The sequence below is a fragment of the Canis lupus genome, chromosome 7, assembly GCF_011100685.1.
Source record: "Canis lupus familiaris isolate Mischka breed German Shepherd chromosome 7, alternate assembly UU_Cfam_GSD_1.0, whole genome shotgun sequence".
NCBI classification, from domain to species: Eukaryota; Metazoa; Chordata; class Mammalia; order Carnivora; family Canidae; genus Canis; species Canis lupus.
In genome coordinates this window covers 30,732,424-30,751,582 of record NC_049228.1, presented here as the reverse complement: position 1 = coordinate 30,751,582, position 19,159 = coordinate 30,732,424, and the positions used below count along the sequence as shown (strand labels likewise).

Below are 19,159 nucleotides of genomic sequence, written 5' to 3'. Positions count from 1 at the left end.
TTCATACAAAGTCTCCTTGTCTTGCTGTGCCCCCAAAGGGGTGCCTTTTTCTAAGACAGAGGCCAGCTGTGGCCCTCAAAGGCCAGATAGGGGATGGCCCTGGGTTCTGCTCCACAGAGAGTAGGAAACTCTGCAGAGCATTTAGTAAGATGGTGGCCATGAAGAAGCAGGGATGACCTGGCAGAAATGCCAGTTCATAGAGTCAGCAGGGGAACCAGGCTGAGAAGTTTCTCTAAGTGTCCATGCAGATTCTGACTTCGAGAGAGAGTAAGGGTGGAAAAGATAGAAGAGTAAAGACCATGAGTCAAAGGAGAAATCAGAAATGACGTCCATGTTTGAGCTCCCCAGGGTGCCCAGAAGAGCGGAGTTGTCCGGGACACCAAGGAGAATGGCAGTGCAGCTTTTACATAAGCCTATAAGCCTTTTGTAAGCAGAGTCTGTCCTGTTGGTCTTTCAGTCTCCAGAGATTAGCACAGTGCCTTGAATTATAATCATCTCACTTCTCGAGAGAAGTTTGCTTGGTAAATTAATTAACAGGAACTCCTTGACACCTCAGTCCATAGCTCTTGTGACTCCTTGGGAAGCCTTCCCAGATGCCCTCAGACTCCGTAGCTCTCTCCTCAAACACTTTGTGCAAGCTGGACCTGAGTACTAGGTCCCACTTGTAACGTCTGCCCACCTGGCTCTCTCCCTGAGAGTATCCCAACAGACACTCAATAAATGCATTCTAAATGAGTGAATAAATGATGGATGGTGAGAGAAAGATCAGGGTTTTTTTTTTTTTTTTTTTTTTTTTATAGAAACCACTCAGATGGCATCCCTTCCTTCTAGTTCCCCCCAAAGGAGAAAAAAGAACGATCATCAAGGACAAAGGGCAACACCAAAGTGACACCCAAAGCCAATTTCACGCTCAGGAAGGGACACTGCACCTCCTCTTCGTGGTTTTGGGTCCCTACACGTTCAGAGAAACTTCTCTAGTAACAAACTATAGAAATGATCCCTGAAAGTATAGTCTTAGGTTTTTTTTTTTTTAAAGCAAAATTTAGGTATATTGGTTTTGAATTGCCCCGCATTCCACAAGAAATACAGACCTCTTAGGATACAAAAAGGATTCTTCTTTAGAAGAGCTAATGGGTGACATCACTGTGGATAAGAGCCCAGAAGAGAGAAATATATAGTAAAGAAAGAGTTGGAGGCTTAGGACATCCAAATTAAATTAATATTCTTATTAATTTAAATTTAAAATGTAGGGCAGCCTGAGTGGCTCAGCGATTTAGCATCTGCCTTCGGCCCAAGGCATGATCCTGGGGTCCTGGGATCGAGTTCCACATCAGGCTCCCTGTGAGGAGCCTGCTTTGCCCTCTGCCTGTGTCTCTGCCTCTCTCTCTGTGTGTGTCTCTCATGAATAAATAAAGAAAATCTTAAAAAAAAATTTTTTTTAATGTAGGCCCTACCAAATAGCCTGAGAACACTTGCAAAAAGTTCAATCTTCACAGATGAAATCCTTCATTTGTTCAACAAATAGTAGACACATGAAAATTAACCTTATCTCCCAAAACCATATGTCTACTATTTCTTATTTTTTTAATAAGATTTTATTTATTTATTTTAACAGAGAGAGAGAGAGAGAGAGAGAGAGTGCAAGCAGGGAGAGGAACAGAGGGAGAGGGAGAAGCAGGCTCTTTGCTGAGAAAGGAGCCTGATGCGAGGCTCCATCCCAGGACCCTGGAATCATCACCCAAGCCAAAAGCAGATGCTTAACCCACTGAGCCACCCAGGCACCCATGCATCTACTATTTAGTTGAACATATGAAGGATTTCATCTGTGAAGATTAAACTTTCTTGCCACTGAACAGATCATTAATTTCTAATTTAGATGGAGACAATTAATGAGCCCTTTTCTCTGAGGCTATGCAAAGTCCCTTCCAGACATCATTTGTTCCTCATCCATTTATTCAGTATTTATTGAGCATTTATTACATACTGAACCTTGTGTTTGAAATGTTACTTAAAAATTACTGGACTATCCTGTTTTTTCCTCCTCACAAACTATCTGTATTACTGACAATGAGAGAGAAATGGGGTGGGGCTGGGGGATCAGAGTGTGTGTATCCATGTACCTGTGTATATAATGTGTTCAATTCGTAACCTACTTTTTTACTGATTTTTAAAAATTTCATCATATTTTTTTTACCACAATTTCACCAACAGCCTTTGCTGTTTTGGGACCCACCCTCTCACTGAGCCATATGTTGGCTGCTAGCTGGAGCTTATGGGTCATAATTAGGGATTGCATGGTTTCTGGAAGCCGGGGTTTAGCTCGGAGTACTTGTGGGCATGCCCAAGTACCCTTGCATTCCTGTGTGACTCCCCAGTGCTCTGCAGGACCCTCAAAGTAACACTGGCTTCCACTGAGCCAACACTTTTCATTCATGGGACTGCAATGACAAGAGGGAATTTGGGGCAATCTGACTTGAAGGGCCCAGGCCGGATCACAGGAGGGTGAGCATGCATTCCTGGGATGGAATCAGGTTTCAGAGCCTGATCCACAGCATGCCTCCTCACAGGAGGGTGGCGGGGGAGAGTGGCGGGCAGGCGAGAGGAACCAGAGCGGGGGTTCTGGGGTTCCGTGGGAAATCTGAACGCTGGCAGCTTAGCGGCCGGGTAATCTTATCAGGGCCACAGGGAAAAGCATTTTGGTTCCAGAGAAATCTGAAGGCAGCCCTGCTTTCCTCTAGTAATAGCTTTAGGTTTGTGGCCAGCTTGACTCCCCTCCTGGACTCGCTAGAATCGAAACATTTCAAAGCTGTGGGTGGAAGTAAACCATCTCTAGCTGCCTCCGCCACAATTGTGAGGGAGTGTGCTGGTGGACCTTTGGGAAGCCAAAGGCTTGCAGTGTTTCTCTCACCTGGGGAGCAGTACAGTCTAAGCCTTAAGAAGTAAGATCATCAGTTTCTCCACAAAAGCAATATCCACCTCATGTTTGACCTTTGGGGTTTTATCTCTGTGCAAAAGAGGACATCAGAATACTGCTGGCACAGTGTTTGGGCATGGTAGTTACCCTCAACCTTACTGTGCTAGGACTCTTCAAGAGCTCATCTCTTGAATGGATCTGCCCTTGTACCCTGGCATTTGGGCAGTGAGCTCCCCGTTTTCTCCTTTTTGGGCTTCCTCAATACCTGTCTTCTGGGAATTGTGGGAAATGACTGCTGAGCCCATGAGGCCCCCTCTCTAAAGACTCACTCGAATGGATGAGGCTGGAAGCACTGAGAAATTCCAAACAGTGGAACTGGACATTCTCTCCAGCCACGAAGCTAAGCATCTGCCTCATCAGATGTCCCCAGCCCTTTGTTTCAAAACTGCTTGTGCCATATCAGGGCCACCCTCCTGGCCTCAGGGTAACAATCACAGCTCTTTCCCAGACTGGATCTTCTGTAATCGATCACTAACCAGACATGACGGCACCCTCGCTCTTTAATTAGGCCCAAAAGACATGGGTTGATGCCAGGCACTGGCTTCACAAAGGTAAATGCCTTACTCTGCCCAGCCTTGAAGGATTCAAGTGTAGGAGTTCATGAAGACAGAGAAGAAGTGGTGTACCCAGCGCAAGGCTCAGGGGTCTTCCTGTTGGAGGCAATTTCTGAGTCTTGAGGGAGGAGTATGAGTTCTAACACAGAAAATTGGGAAGAGCATTCCAGTTGGAGAGAATGACAAGAGCAAACCCCCCAGTGCTAGAAACAACACGGTGTGCCTGGGGAACCACCCACGGTTCATTCTTGGAGGACAAAGTGAGATGAAGGCATTTGAAGTTGGGGGATGGATAGGGGGTACAAAGTAAGAGAAGTTACAGTTCCTGCCTTCAAGGAGCTCTCTTCTATTTGGGGAAACAAGATGTACACACATCACATGACATAAAAAAATATAAGATAGTATCTCGATGAGCTCTCAGGTATGTAGAGGTTCAAAGCCAGCATCTCTAATTGGAGCTAGAGAAAACTTGCTTCCTCTGCTGGGGATCCCCCCACAAATGTGGCAGCCTCCCAGCAGCCCAGGGACCATAAGGATTTCACTCCAGTGATGAGCATGCTCTGCCTTGGGTCTGCACCTCCACACTCTTGCTGAGGAAATCCATTTGAAATAGGCTCTGAATGAAAGAGGCCTCTGGGAATAACCAAACGTACAAAAAAACCACCTTGTCCTGGTTCACACCTCTACCTGCAGCCCCATTCACTCCCCCCACTTGGGTTGCACATCCTGTGGGTGTTCTGAAAAGCTAGTTTTTCTCTTCTTTGGCCCAAGGCCACGCAGGGACACAATGAGGTGGACCCTGCAGCAGCAGCAGCCAACCGCAAGCACCGGCCTGGGCCCAGAACAACAGCTTCATAGAAACAGGAAGTGGAGCCTTGTGGCCTCTATTACACAAGCCCGGCACCCACACAAGAGGTCACCGAGAATATCCATTTCACGATGTGCCACAGAGGGGCCTCCCCTCCAGACCCCCATCAGCAATCATTCATTCCAAGTACAGGAGCTAAAGGGACAGTTCCCCCACCCTGATAGGGCCACCCACCCCCACCTGGCCCTACCGCTGAAACGCATGCCCAGGCTTCAGGTCCCTGGCTCAACTTGCTTTTGAGGTGTGTTTGATGGATAATGGGAAATCATTTCTGAGCAGCCACCTTGATGTCAGTGTGGGAGAAACCTAAAGCTTGTCATCTGGGTAATCACTGCCACTTGTTGAAAGGCTACCAACTAAAAAAAAAGAAAAGAAAAAAAAAAAAAAAAGAAAACCTACTAACTACAGGTGTTTTGCCTAAGCTTATCTTGTTTTAGTCCTCCTAAAGTCCAATTATCTCTGTTTTCTATTTTTTTAATGTTTTTTTTTAAGATTTTATTTATTTATTCATGAGAGACACAGAGAGAGAGAGAGGCAGAGACATAGGCAGAGGGGAAAGCAGGTTCCATACAGGAAGCCTGATGTGGGACTCGATTCTGGGTCTCCAGAATCACACCTCAGGCTGCAGGCGGTGCTAAACCACTGCGCCCAGGGCTGCCCGTTATCTCTGTTTTCTAGATAAGGATGCTGGGGTTTCTGTGTGATTAAATTATATGCCTGAGGTCTAGAAGTTGACTACCTGAAGCCCACATTGGAACTCACCCTGTTGGGGGGGGATCCTATGGCCTCTGTTCTTATCTCCTGCACTGGAGAAGCTCCAGCCGCCCCTATAGTGTATGTGTGCTCACAGGGAGACCACCTGCCCCTGGACCTGCCTAGTCCTCCTCCAGCTCAGGGCCAGCCCACGGTGGGAGCCAGGTGGCTCAGGGCATGAGGGGACCTCTAAGGTCTGGCAGAGATTCACTCTGAGCCCTCACTACATATCTGAAAGATGTCTGAAAGTTTCCAGCTATATCTCTGGGTGAAACTAGTGTGAATGTCTATGGCAAAAAAGAAAGTTTAAATAAAAATTAAATTTTAGGGCTTAGAGTTTTGAGAGCAAAGAGGACTGTTAACCATTTCTCCCTTCCCTTCATTTTAAAGATGAGGAAACTGCACATAAATGCTTTACCGGTGGTCACACTTAAAATCAGTTAGTGGCAGAGTCAGACCTAAGATGAAGGCCCTCCAGCCCTCAGCACAGGAACTCCCCCTGCACGGGGCACTGTAGATCATGTGTGGAAATTACTGCCTCACCGCCCCATTTCTGTGTATCGTCTCCTCGAGGCTCTCCCAAGTCCACACTGCTGGTGCTCAGTTTTCTAGGCTTTATTGAACAAGCACTGTTATCTCTGGGGGTGACACAGGGAGAAGAACAGCTTTTATTGTCATCCTTCTAGACTGCAAGGGCAAGGGATCCAGAGCTAAAGCTGGGAAGCCGAACCCCCCAGGTGCAGTGCCTTACCTCATTCTACTAGTCTTCCTGGGGGGCTCTTCCTGGGAGAGCCCCTGACCGCTGTCTCCCAGTCATGCCTGAATGCCCTCCCGAGTGCCTGAACTGAAGTCCTCAGGAGGAGAGAAACAAGGTCGGTTCCAAGCCCTTGTGTTTTCTCCCACAAATGGGAGACTCAGAGAGACGTGATGGCCCAGGCTACAGCAGGATGCCAGAGTGCTGCCCACATGGAGAATCTAGAGCCAGTGGAGTTGGCAGGTAGATGAGCTTGCTAGGACTGCCATAACATGGCTACAAACTAGGTGGACTTAAAACATTAGAAATTTATCCTCTCAGTTCTGGAGGCCAGATACCTGAAATCAAGGTGTCCCAGGGCCACATTCCCTACCGAGGTTCCAGGGGAGGGAAGTGTTGCATGCCTCTTCTAGCTCCTGGTGGTTTCTGGCTTGTGACCACTGCAGTCCATGCCTCATGTTCACTTTACCTTCTCCTTTGTGTGTCTCTCCTAATCTATGTATCATTGGGTTTAGGATCCACACTGATAATCCAAGGTGATCTCCACATCTCAAATCTATAACCCTTTTACTAAATAAGGTAATATTCACAGGTTCCAGAGATTAGGGTGGGATCATATCTTCTTGGGGGCCACCATTTGGGCCACCATTTAGCCCATGACAGCATTATAGGGGCCGGAGACTTGGGGATTTGGCAGGGTGAATCCTTGGTTCTTGCAGGCCACATTGTGACACTACCACCTCTGTCACTGCCCTCAAGTCAATTTCTAGTGAATATTCACTTATATCTGTTATGTGACTAATTTCCTGCCTCTCGGGTAGCCTACAAGATCAGTAATGGGGTAGGTCACAAACACAGTTCTTTCTGGTCAGAGCCACATTTAAGAGAGGAGGTCTACAGGGTGCTAAGGAGCATTGCCATGAGGATCTAAGGATGGTCTCCCCTTGGTCTCTCCCAGGTAAGATAAGTACAGTGTTAACAGGCTGAGAAGAGCTACTTAAGATTATCCATGATCATCCCCACCTTCAGAAAGGATTGTGCCTGGCAAGATTATAAAACTGCATTTTAATATGTGATCTCATTTGATATTCTGCTGTCAGATACCTTATTCTTGATTCATCCCTTCATTTACTTATTTAAGGACATGTTTTGAGCAGGTACCAAATGGGAATTAATGAGACACAACACCTGCTATAAGGTCCATACAGTCTGGAGGTGGAGAGAGGGCAGAGATTGAACAAATGATACCAAACAATGTGATTGGCTCTGTACAGGCAGTGAGCAAACAGTTTGGTGGCACACGTGATGACAGGTAACTGTAAAGATTAGGACAGGCTAGTGTGTGGCTGAAAACAACACAGGTTTATTTCTCCTTTGCTACATGTCTGTCAGGAGTGGAACTGGGGGCTCTGCTCCATGTCATTGTTGTCCTCCCATGGGGACCCAGGGTGACAGCAGCTTCTGTATGCAGCACTGTCGGTTGTCATGGCAGAGGGAAGGAGAGTTCTGGAGGGTTTGCACTGGCTGTGGCTCTGGCCTGGAAAGGTCAGGAATAGCACACAGGTACACTTGACCACAGGAAAGAGGAAGAGTGATCCTCCCATGTGCCCTGAGTGATGAAAGCTGCAAGTGTTTCATGAATATCATCAGGATCCTGGCGGAATCTTACAAGACTTCCAGAGGAGATGATTTTTGAACTGGGTATGGAAGTAAGGCTGTGTCGTTTAGGCTAACAAAGGTGTGAAGGCTGAGGAAGTCTCTCACTTACTGGAGACTTACACAACTCTCATGGCTGGAGTGAGTTTCCTGATTAAAATGAAACCTGCTTCTCAAGCACAAAGAATGTTTTCAGGGAGTTATTCTTCTTCATGCTTTGGGGCGTGTTTGGAGGGGCAGGTAGGTCCGAAGGGAAAGTCATGGGGTGAACACACGCCCCATTTCCATAGGAAAATGATTTAGTGAAATATAAACATAAACCTTAGATGCAACTGTTTACAGTATTTCTCAAAGAATAAGTAAAATAAAATAAAATAAGGTCAGCCCTGGTGGCTCAGCGGTTTAGCGCCACCTTCAGCCTAGGGTGTGATCCTGGAGACCCCGGATCGAGTCCCACGTCAGGCTCCCTGCATGGCTCCTGCTTCTCCCTCTGCCTTTGTCTTCTGCCTTTCTCTCTGTGTCTCTCATGAATAAATAAATTTAAAAATCTTAATAAAATAAAATGTTGGGCAGCCCTGGTGGCTCAGCGGTTTAGCGCTGCCTTCAGTCCAGGGCGTGATCCTGGAGACCTGGGATCGAGTCCCACATCGGGCTTCCTGCATGGAGCCTGCTTCTCCCTCTGCCTGTGTCTCTGCCTCTCTCTCTCCATGAATAAATAAATAAAATCTTAAAAAAAATAAAAATAAAAATAAAATAAAATAAAATAAAATAAAATGTTTATCAAACATCTTAGCCCTCAAACAACCAATTCCACAACCACGCCATCAAGAGCTTGCAACCAGCCTTTTTGATTTGGAAGGGCCCCTCCATGGTGAACAGGGAATCTACACTTTTTTTCTGCATATACAAAACACTCAGAATTACAATTTTGGTATCAGCCTTATACATAAGCCCTGCCCTCTGTGCTTAGTGAAAGGGTTAGTGAAAGTCTACAAATAACATTGGAATTAAGTGGTGGATTTGAAGGGACTGATAACAACAGGCTGCGTTCTGCTCTGCCTACCCCACTCCCCAGATTTTCCTTTTCTGATTATTGCATCAGGAAAGGCAAATAGGGATGATATGTGGACAGAGGAACCATGGAAACTGAGTTCAGGTCCAGAGTCAGTAACTACTTGAGGGTTTGTTTCATCCCTCCATCTGTAAAACTGGTTCCTGCTTTACTTACCATCTAGGGCTAATTTGAGAAGGAAGTAAGATCATGTGTGATTTAAAAAAAATTATGAAATTGCCTTGGAATGTTAAAACATCCTATTGATATAAAGTCATGGTATATGGTTATTAATACTTATTAAGTGGATATTGTGAAAAATTTTAACATCCATGTCTTCTGTAAGAAGGTTCTGATGTGGGGATCCCTGGGTGGCGCAGTGGTTTAGCGCCTGCCTTTGGCCCAGGGCGTGATCCTGGAGACCCAGGATCGAATCCCACATCGGGCTCCTGGTGCATGGAGCCTGCTTCTCCCTCTGCCTATGTCTCTGCCTCTCTCTCTGTGTGACTATCATAAATAAATAAAAATTTAGCAAAAAAAAAAAAAAAAAGAAGGTTCTGATGTTCTCTTTGCCTAGTGGACAGTGGCACAGAGGAGGTGCAAAGAAGATGACATTGGTGAATATGAGCAGAGCTAAGGCTTCCAGTGTAGGTCAGAAGATACACAAAAGAAGGGTGCCCAGGTGGCTCAGGCTCTGCCTTTGGCTCAGGTCACAATCCCAGAGTCCCTGGGCATCGAGCCCTACACTGGGCTCCCTGCCCAGTGGGGAGGCTACTTCTCCTTTTCCCTGTGCCCCTCCCACACCCCTGCTGGTTCTCTCTCTCTCTCTTTCTCAAATAAATAAAATCTTTTAAAAAAAAAAAAAAGATATACAAAAGAAACCCTGGTCTGCATAATGGTAAGAAGGAAAATACAATTTCACCATGCTTTATTTTTAAAGCACTCTCCCGTAGCTCTTACACTAAATGATAAGGTCTAAAAACCTCCATCAATGGCCCTAGTTATCCTGCAATGACCATAGAATGTATTTAACACACCCTTTTGGACAAAGGATGAAATTCAGGCTTCACACTGCTTCCCTGAGAGGCAGCATGAGATAAGGCTTAAGAGCACAGACCCAGGAGCCACACAGCTGGATTTGAACCCTGATTTTTTCTAGTTACTACTAGCTTGTGACCTCTCTGTGCCTTGGTTTCCCATCTGTAAAGTGGAAATAGTAATAGTACCTACATGATTGGGTAGTTCTGTGGATTAAGTGAGTTAATATTTGTGTAAAGCACTTGGAACAATGACTGGCACATAATAGGTGTGACATGATTGTTTGCTGGAATAAATAAGTAGATTTTTACAGTCATTTAAAAGAGGACAGCCTCCCTGTACCTCTTGGTACAGCTTTGACTGGGACCCAGGATGGACACGAGGACATCGGAAGGCCTCCTCCAGCTGGAGAGTGTGTGGGCAGGGGGCAGTTAGTACACTGTGTGTGGACCTTGGCCGGTCCTCAGGGCAGTGCTGGAACAGTTTAGTCCAGGGTAGAAACTGGGAAATGGGTGAGGCTCAGGCATGGAACAGCAAATCCAAGCTGCAGGCTCACACGGCAGCCAAAGCCTGCAAGAGGAAGGGGATATCATTGGCTCAATAAATGCATTTCAAATTTAGGAGAGGAGACAGCAGGTGTATTTCGTGGGTTCATCCTGATAGAGCAGTGAAACGAGGAGGGAGGATATGGGAAGGAGACCATCTGACCAACTCAACTGCTCCGCTTCCCTCTCACTTTGGTTACCTCTTCCCTGACCCATCCTCACCTTTCACACCTGTGTGGGAGGCCGCTGCTGGGGGACTGAGCACCATGGGATGTGGGATTCTGAGAGTGCTAGGACAGCCGCAGGGACTGCAGAGTTTGAAGCTAAGCCTTCAAACCAGAGCCCTTCTGGCTGGGCTGAAGGAAGTAAGTGCTTTCGTAGACCAACCAGAGTATTCTGGTTTCTCAGTTACTACGCTTGTAGTACAAAGGATTTTCCAGCTAGATGAATTCAGAACAGGATGAGCTACCTTGCCCAAAGGGTGGTGTGCTACGTTTTGCATCTCCGGTTTCTCCTGAGGGATGTCTCCAGGGACAGGTCACAGGGCTCTGTCCTTAGCCCTGGCTTGTTAAACAGTTTTGTTAATGACTTGGATGAAAAATAGAATCCAAATGACCCACAGCCAGGATATGTTAATGTGTTACATGACAAGTTCAAAATGATTTATATAGAGTGGGATGCTGGACCAAAACCAACCTAATGAAATTAAACTAGAATGAATGTAAAGTCCTCTGCTTGAGGGAAATGTCATGCATGGGTATAGATGAGACCTGGCTTAGAAATATGCATTCATTTGGTCATTCATTCCACATGTATTTATTGGGCCTACTGTAAGAAGATGCTGTCCAGATTCTCGAAGGGAGTCAAATATAAACACAGGGTCTCAGTAAGCTGAAGGTTTAGTAGTGGTGGTGGGAAGCCACACAATGCATCTCCAAATAAACGCAGGGCACAGGCTGTTATGCAAGCGACAAGACCAAGGGGCTGGAGGACCTTCTCAGAGAAAGAGCATTCTCAAATGGTGCAACTAGAGGAGGCTTGAGGGGAGGGGTGACTTCAGAGTAGGCACTGAATATTAGGATGATTTTTTTTAAAAGGCGGCAGGGGTGCATGGGCAAAAAAGAAATGGTGGGGTTCAGAAGCTAATGTGACAGGATGCCTGGATGGATCAGCGATTAAGTGTCTGTGTTCGTCTCAGGGCGTGATCCTGGAGTCCCGGGATCGAGTCCCACATCGGGCTTCCTGCATGGAGCCTGCTTCTCCCTCTGCCTGTGTCTCTGCCTCTCTCTCTCTGTGTCTCTCATGAATAAATAAATAAAATCTTCAAAAAAAAAAAGAAGCTAATGTGACGAAGAGAAAGAATGAAGGATGTGTATGGGCAATGATGAATACCTGAAGTGATTAAAATGGAGGGTCTCTTAAGGGAATGGGTGTGTGTGCAAACGTGCATACATGTGTATGTACGCAGGGGGTGTCTGTGCAAACATGCGTGCATGTGTATGTGCACAGGGACGTGTGTGCAAATGTGTATTTCTCCAGGAGAGGGGCCCCTGGGTTCCGAGGGGTGCCAGAAGGCCATTCATCCAGTCCCACCGCACAGAGGGGCAGAAGGGGAGACTCTAGAGGTTGAAAAGTACCATTCGAGGGGCCAAAGCACCAATGAGGGGTGGCCTTGAGATTGGAGCGGCAAAGAAGCTGCAGAATAAACTGTGAGAAGGATCCCCAGCATTTGGTATTTGGTTGGAGGCTGCCATGGCGGCAGTGGTGAAAGAGGCAGGTGTGCACAGTGCACAGTGACCCCACTGTCGGTCCAGGAGTAGGGGCGGGAACATTGCTGGTCTGGGCGGGGAGACACTGCGTTTGGGCTGAAGGGTTGGTAGAACATTTGGGACCTGGAACTCAGAACTGGAGCTTGGAGGGGCTTTGGGTAGAGAAGGTTTGGTGGTTACCTGCACAGAAGTGGTTGCAAAGCAGGGCGAGTGAGAGCCATTGCAAGGAGAGAATCAAGCCAGAGATGAGGTGTGGACACCCCTCCTGTGTAAGTGACAACCAGAGACTCAGGACAGTGAAGGAGCACTTTGATTTATACACAGAGGGTAGGAAACTCTAACCCACCATAACCTTCATGTAAACTAACGAGAAGAAAGGCTGCATCTCAGGCTTTCCCTCTAGACCCCACCAATGCAGGACTAGAGTTTTTATCCTGCACAGGCGGCCTCCCTAGGTCTCTCCTTGGTGGGATCCTGACTTCCATCCCCTAATGTCTCTCAAGCCCAGGAATGGAGGCCCCGGGGACTGGGACTGTGGTAGTGAAGATAGAGAGAGCAGAGGGAGAGGGGACAGGATTCTTTATCCACCAGGCAAAGGTCTTTGAAGTGCTTTTAGTGGCAATCAGACCGCAGGTTCTACACACAGTGGGAAGGTCTGAATGAGGGGTGTTCTTGTTATTATTTGTAAAACAATGCTAAAACCACAATTAACCAAAAATCCTCTTAGAAAAACCCAGGACTTGGGCTGCCCCGGGGGACTCAATGGTTTAGCGCCGCCTTCAGTCCAGGGCCTGATTCTGGAGACCGAGGATCGAGTCCCGCGTCAGGCTCCCTACATGGAACCTGCTTCTCCCTCTGCCCCCCTCCACCCCACCCTCCGTCTGTGTGTGTGTCTCATGAATAAGTAAATAAAATCTTTAGAAAGAAAGAAAGAAAGAAGAAAGAAAGAAAGAAAGAAAGAAAGAAAGAAAGAAAGAAAGAAAGAAAGAAAGAAAGAAAGAAAAAGAAAACCCCAGGACTTTGTGTTCAGGGTATATGCTTTAGCTTTAAAATGTTATTTTATTATTAAACTAATAGGCATTTTAAGGTAAAATCGTAAAAATTCATCCTCCTTTTTCTTTTTCTCACACCTTTCTGATCCTCAATTTTAATCCCCTTTATCATTAAAAAAAAAAAAAAACTAGGAAAGACAACTCCACTTCATGTAACTACTTCCAACTTTTTGTGTCTTTATTACTTTCTGCCACATACATAGTTCTTACAAAATTATAATCGGTGTATATGCAAGCCTGTATCTTTTCTCTTACTATTATTTCCAAGACAATATGCTTGTTCAATATAGTCCTATTTTCATTTTAAATACTTGAGTGGTATTCTGTTCTACAAATACACCATAATTTATTTAATCCTTTTTCTATTTTGGGACATGGCATTTGCTTTTACTTTCTCCTTATTGTAAATAACAGATCTGTAAACAGCCCATGTATCTTTTTTTGTTGTTCTTTTGAATTATTTCTTTGGAAGCAATTCCCAGGAGTGGAATTATTAGGTCAAAAAACATGGATGCTTTTATGGTTCTCAATAAATGTTGCCAGATTGGCCCCCATCCTTCCTTCCTTCCTTAAAGGCTCACTGTACCTAGTGGGCACAAATTATAAGCTCAGTGAGATGTGCCAGGAAGGGAATGTGAACAGAAAGCCGCCCCTGGCGCCTGGGTCAGCACAGAGCCCTGTCCTCCCAGGTACTCCTGTGGGTCCTCCACCCCAGGGAGGGGAGGAGAGGGCAGGAAAGGGTTGTGGGCACCGTGGGAAATGAAGCAACAATCTGGTACTTCCTGCCAGAGCAGCTGCAGATGAGAAATTACATACCAGCGAAAGGGAGGCAGGGCAGAGTAAACGTGCAGCCCCAAGAACATCCCCACCCCCTCCCGCCCCGGATGAGGGCAGAACACCCTTAGTGTTTGGAATGGTCTCTAGGGAGCTGTGGACTTGCCCCTAGGAAATGCCTCAGGGTCCTGGGCAAGAGTGTTCTGGATTAGGCTGAAGAGACTCACTCCCTTGCTTGATAAATATTTGAGTGGCCACTATGTCAGGTGCTGGAAATTCTGATCCTAAAGGGAATAAAACTTGGGCTCTGCCCTCAGGGAGCTTGCAAGCCGGTAAGGAAGTCAGAAGGGTAACAGTGATTGCAACAGCATCATCACCTATCCTTACAGACCTGCGCTCGGGACACAGATCTTGGTGTGACCCAGAGGACTTAGCATGTGAGCTCCATGTGCGGCAGGCAGAGGTGATGGGCAGCATCCGAAGTGAAGGATGTTCCAGCTGGGGATGCCAAAGCAGGAGAGCGGGGAGTGCGTGAAGTGGAAGACCAGGCAAGACCCTGGGAGCCTCTTTCAGACTTGGTCGTGGAGGCCTAAGGATTCCTCTGCAGAGGCACTTAGCTCACAGTCCCAGCTGCGAGGGGGAGCCTGAGATCCTTGAAGCTGCATTTATAGCTCAGACTTTTTAACATAAATTGAATGTTTCCTGATGAGATCATGGGGACCTTTAAAGCTCTCCAAAGCCACCTCTTTGGGTCACCACTCATTTGATTCTCAGAGCAATGTGGGGGGGGGGGGAGGAAATCATATGACCAGATTTACATTTTAGAAAGTTCTCTGTGGCTGAGGTTTGCAGAATGGATTGGAGAGACCGTGGGGTCCTTTAGGGGGCTGGTCAGTCATCCAGACCAGAGGTCAAGCAAGCCATGCTTCAGAAGGGACCGTGGGGTTTGAGGGAGGTGGAGGGGGACCCTTCCTCCCAGGGCCAAGAACTTTCTCCCTACAAGCCTCACTGAGGGTTAAGGGAAGGAACAGCCATTTCCAGGGGCCTGTGGTCCAATGGGATGCCCAGGTGCCACCATAGCATTTAATGAGAGGACAGACCTGGGGCTGGGTTTCTATGTCCATAATGAAAGGCAACTCACATGTGCCTCCCGGGCCTGTGAAGTTACACTGTGTGTGCGGGAGGAGAGCCAAGTGAGTGTTACACTGCAGCTGGAAGAAGCCAGCCACAGTGGTGACTGAGTTCAGGGCTCTGGACTAAATACCATCACTCAATCACTGTGGGATCTTGATTGGGATCAATGCCACAAGATTTGGGGTCCTCACCTGGATGATAATTCCATCCCTGTCTGGCTTATTAGGAGGATTCAGTGAGAAAATATGTCCATAGTCAAGACCTTGGAGAAGATAAAAAGGATGCCATAGATCCAGGGTGTTGTCACCTCTGTGCTTTGGAAAACATAGGGAAATATCTGGAAATAACTTAGTCCCTCAAAAGAGAGGTAGGCCCCCTGGAGCCAGAGAGAGAGAAAGAGGGGGTGGGGCATGGAGGGTGGGTGAGGGTGGGGAAGCCACAGGGTGTGCACCTCTGCTTGGGTCCCTGCTTCCTCCTCTTCTTGTGGTTTGCCTTTGAAGCTGAGGGCAGCTGTTAGATCAAAGAACAGGTTGGGCCCAGCCCAGATCACTCTGCTCAGAGGCAGAGGCCATGTTTGAAGCCACACCGAGGAAACTGGCGGGGGCTGGCAGGACTTCCGGACTCCAGGCTCTCTAGTGTTTGGACGGCTCTGACCTGACGCCCACCAGGAGGCCCTGGGGAGGAAAGGCCTGTTGTCCATACCAGGGGCACCACTGCCCCATCACTCCTGCCAGGGACTCTGTTCTAGCCACAGTCAAGGGCAAAGTTCAGGAGCTCCAGGGACCCCTCTTCTGTCCAGTGAAGTGTTTTGAGTTTTAGAAACAAAAGTACCAGGCAGCCCCGGTGGCGCAGCGGTTTGGCGCCGCCTGCAGCCTGGGGTGTGATCCTGGAGACCCGGGATCGAGTCCCACATCGGGCTCCCTGCATAGAGCCTGCTTCTCCCTCTGCCTGCCTATGTCTCTGCCTCTCTCTCTCTCTCTCTGTGTGTCTCTCATGAATAAATAAATAAAATCTTAAAAAACAAAAACAGAGCAGGGAGCAGGGAAGGCCAGAATTCCAGGCCAGCCAAACTCTCTGCTTGTGTGAAGTTGGGCAATTTTGGTAGGGGAGAGGGATGTAAGGCACTTGGTCCTGACCCCCTGCAGAGCAAGAGCATGCACAGGCTGCTGGAGTGAGGGGGTCTTGGGGCGAGATTCAATGCCTTTGTTAGTTTGCTAGGGCCACCATCACAAGGTGCCGCTGACACAACAGAAGTATGGTTCCTCACAGCTCTGGACACCAGAAGTCTGAGGTTAACGTGTCAGCAGCGCTGGCCTCTCCTCTTGGCTTTAGTATGGGCGTCTTCTCCTGTCTCTTCATGAGGTCTCCCCTCCCTAAGATTGTGTCCTAATTTCCTTCTCTTATAAGGACACCAACCACGTTGGCTGAGGACCTCTTTCTAACTTAACTCTGTCTTTGAAGACATGTCTCCTGAGTCTCCTTCTGAGGTATTAAGGGTTAGGACATCAACATGTGAATCTGGGGGACACCATTCAGCCCATTAAAAAAAAACCCAGATGCGGAGCCTCCCTTCCAGCCGTGGGTGAGGACAGGTTGCCATGGAGGTCACGGCCCAGCCACAGCCACGGGGCGGAGATGGAGCTGTAAGGGCTCTAAGAGCAGAGCAGTGGCCCAGAGCCCACCGTTCACTCCATGCCTGGCTACTTCTGTTACCTCTGTCATGCCTGTCCTTGGGCCATATCCTAGAAAGAGGGCAGCAGGGCAGCAGGGCACACTGAGCCCCGCACTGGCAAGGTTGCTGCCTGGCTCCCCTCACCCAGGCACAGCTTCCGCCACCTTCTCCTTGTCCCCTCTCCTGCTGACGCAAAGTGCAGTGCTGGGGACTGCAACCATGGCATTTAACAGACTCTCTGGAAAATTCTCCCAGCTTCCTGTCTTGCAGGCCTTTACCCGTGCTGGTGCCCCTGTCTGGAACCTCACTGCTCCTCACCATCACCCTGTGGGGAGTTTCATTACTGTGGGGCTCTTCCTCCCCAGTCACCATTCGATGTGGGACACCATGTCTCTCCAGCCGGGATGAAGGGTGAGGCCTGGAAGGACCACGGCTGGCATGAACCAACCCATGCCTATCTGCCCTCTGTCAACAGGGCATGGGGGCTGGCAGGAGGAGGCAGAGGCTGTGGCGGGCCCCCTCCCACTCGTTCCTCAAGGGCTGCTCTCCTCCCATCTCCTGTCTTATCTGGGGGTGGGTCCCAGATGTTTCCTCTCACACACACAGTCCCCAGTGCCTTTTCCCACAGGAACCAGCGCCCTGTTTCCAGGCCCTGGGAGGAGGTTCCCCCAGCCTGGCTCCTAGCTCTGTTCACTCTCCTGAGCCCTTGATGTCCTTCTTATCATCCAGACAGGGGAGGACTTGAGTTTAAAGGGAACTGGGCCCCTTTAAAGTTGAAACCTCACCATGACCAGATATGGGAGTGTATTTTCAGCAGGAGGCCTAGGTGAAGATACAAGCAGTTGTCAGCCTGGAACCAGGCCTGGCTCCCTCCCCCCCCCCCCCCGCCCAAGAGAGACACTGACCAGTTGCTGCCCCAGCTGGGGACACACATTTTCTAATTATGAAAACTGTGAACAACTTCAAAGCTGATGAACAATTTTTTTTTGGCCCATGCTTCCAAATTCACTCTCATCTTCGTCAATTTTTTTTTAAAGATTTTATTTATTTATCTGTCTATTTAATGTGAACAGGAATGGGACAGAGGGAGAAGGAGAGAAAGAATCTCAGGCAGACTGCCCTGTGAGTACAGAGCCCAACGTGGGGCTCCATCCCACAACCCTAAGATCATGACCCAAGCTGAAATCAAGAGTTGGACACTTAACCAACTGAGCCACCTAGGCACCCCTTGTCTTTGTCAATTTACAAATGTAAGTTTGTAAAGTTGATGTGTTTCTGTGAGTCTCATCACTGCATACAAAACACTGGATTTCTCAGCCCTGATTTTTTTTTTGTTCCGTACACATCTCTGTGTTAGGAACGTTAACTACTTGTCATTTTTAATAGGAGCCCAGTGTTTTATTGCCTTCATGCTCTATAGTTTACTCCTACTGTTCTCTCAAATTTAATATTCAGATGGTTTCTAATTTTCCACCTTTATGCGAATAGCAGTATCGTAGATAATTTTGTATAAACTGCATGTTTTCTTCTTTATTTCCTTAACATTTATTATAAAAATAGAGTGAGGCATTTTCAAGCTCTTGCTACACAGGGCCAGACCATTGTCTCAAGAGAGGACCAGAATTAATCAAGATGTAATACTAAGAGCAATTTTTAAAGAAACAATTTTCCCCAAAATCCTGGCAACTCTGGCTGTTTATCATGATGACACATTTTGCCGATGTAATGGTTGTGCAAAGGGACCTTAAAGTTAATTTACGTTTTAGTACTGACTGTCAACATTCTGTGTCCTCCCAAATAATAACTTTGGGTTAGTATTTTCTCCCTTGGTTTTGGAAGTTTACCTGCTTTGGTTGCCTTCTGGGTGCTTATTTTACAGACATTTCACATGCATAAACATGTTGTGTGATTTCCCTTAGTGAGCTTCTATCCTGGCAGCCTTCCTCTGCTAAGTCTTCTTTAGATCAAGCAATGATTTTCAACCCTGGATGCATGTTAGAGTCACCTGGGAGAGTTTCTAAAACACAGACATTAGGTGTGCCTGGGTGACTCAGTTGATTAAGCATCTGTCTTTGGCTCAGGTCATGACCTCAGGGTCCTGGGATCAAGCCCTGCATCAGACTCCCTGCTCAGTGAGGAACCTGTTTCTCCCTCTCCCTCTGCTGGCTCAAACTCTCTCTCTCTCTCAAATAAATAATAAAGTCTTAAAAAAAAATACAGACCTTAGCCGCATTAGAAGTATAGAAGAGGAGCTGTTGGTTTCCTCAAACAGATAAAGACCCCGAGGCCTGGAGACTTGATCCAGAAACTAGAACGTCTATCTTTATCCAGTGGCTGATGCTTTCAAGCCAATAAATATTTGTTGCACACCTACTATGAGTTGGCCACTCTGCTAGGAAGCGGGGAGGCCCAGGTAAAATCTATGGTACATACCTTCAGCAGGGGTCACACCATTGAGAGGGACAGGCAGCTCGTTGTAGCTAGGGAAGTTTAATGGGAGAGATCCTCAAAAGCTTCTTGAAGGAAGCAAGAAGCTGGGTTTTGAATGAAGAAGAGCTACCCAGA

At 47.4% G+C, this 19,159-nt stretch overlaps 1 protein-coding gene and 1 non-coding gene across 4 annotated transcripts in view; one reads left to right on the top strand and one right to left on the bottom strand.

Annotated features, from left to right (window-relative positions):
* The window catches only part of RCSD1 (RCSD domain containing 1), a 96,955-nt gene that overhangs the window by 28,546 nt on the left and 49,250 nt on the right, over positions 1 to 19,159 (top strand). The gene's annotated exons all lie outside the window — the stretch shown is intronic.
* Positions 803 to 1,016, bottom strand: LOC119872751. The gene has a single exon (XR_005362778.1). It is a non-coding gene; the product is annotated as a small nucleolar RNA U3 (small nucleolar RNA).